Here is a 1457-nt window from a genome sequence, read left to right as displayed (position 1 = left end):
TATATATATATATATATATATATGAATGTATGTATACATACATATCGGATATTTTGTACAAATATAATATATGAAACAAATACAGAGCTAATAGTATCATTGTATTATTGTTTTTACCGAAGTGTAGATTATCCATATTATCTGCGGATATTTTCAAAATCGGATTGTGTGTTCGAAAGTACAAGAAATCAATGATAAACGATCTCGTTCATAGGTTTTATATTCAATTTTTGAATACAAATTTCAACTATCGGAGAGCAAAAGTATTGACACCAGTAAAATAATATAAAATCATTCGTCAAGTATTATAACTCAAGATTTTTCAAAATCATTAAACAATGATAAATATTTAATCTTTCAAAGATTTGTAAAACAAACTGAAAGAAAAATATATAACAAAAATATGGAATTATTATCATAAAATACGAATTAACACACACTAATCTAAGCGACAGTTTGCATATCCGAAACTTAAATAACGAACTGACAGAACTCATAACTCTACAATGATATTGCACTCATGTCAATACCACGCTGCTTCGAAGACGGATGCTAATAGATTTTTTTTTCCTTTTGTAATAAGATTATAACTAAACACAGAAAAAGACCTTTAAGAAATTCGCATACTTAGAGTGTAAGTAAATAAATGCGTTTTTTGTAGTAAGCAATACAAAAATTCGCACAAAATATGATGAATATTCTAATTATATCTATGCACACATATGAATATAATGCGTAGATATATATTTATATGTATGTATGTGTGTGTGTGTGTACATAAACTCAAACTGACACAAAAATTGTTGATATACTTTACTTGGTACTATACTATTCATGCATACAGGCACACATACATACCTACCTATATACATGCAAATACATACATACATACATACATAATACATACATACATACATACATACATACATACATACAAACATACATGATCCGAGCTATTGATTTGAAAACCTGAAAAATACTAAGAAGCACACATAATTTCCATATAAACAGTGACGTAAACCGCTTCTACCTAAAACGAAAACAAGGTGATAGAGGCTTAACATTGATCCAAAATGCTTTTGAATGTCATATCATATCCCTTCGACAACATATTTTAACTACCAAATGTTGAAATGCTTCTCTTGACCAAGTTTGAATCCATGAGGCTGATAACATCATAAGACTTGGTAGGAAGCTCCTTGATCAACATTCTTTGTCTGATAACCTCAAAGACATCCCCAAAGAAGTTGCACGACTCTACCGCAACGTATCATCAGATGAAAGGATGAGCCTGTATGAGCAGAAGATTATGAATGTATATGTTAATAGAAATCTCTGTGTTGATAGTAACATCGATCAACAAAGCAGTTTATCATGGACCAATAGGCGGATTATTGCCCCCCCCCACTTTGAAGGGTATGCGTTTGCAATCCAGGAACAAGAAATATCAACCAAGT

The sequence above is a fragment of the Octopus bimaculoides genome, chromosome 2 (assembly GCF_001194135.2).
Source record: "Octopus bimaculoides isolate UCB-OBI-ISO-001 chromosome 2, ASM119413v2, whole genome shotgun sequence".
In the NCBI taxonomy this organism is placed as follows: domain Eukaryota; kingdom Metazoa; phylum Mollusca; class Cephalopoda; order Octopoda; family Octopodidae; genus Octopus; species Octopus bimaculoides.
This window is presented reverse-complemented; position numbering follows the sequence as displayed.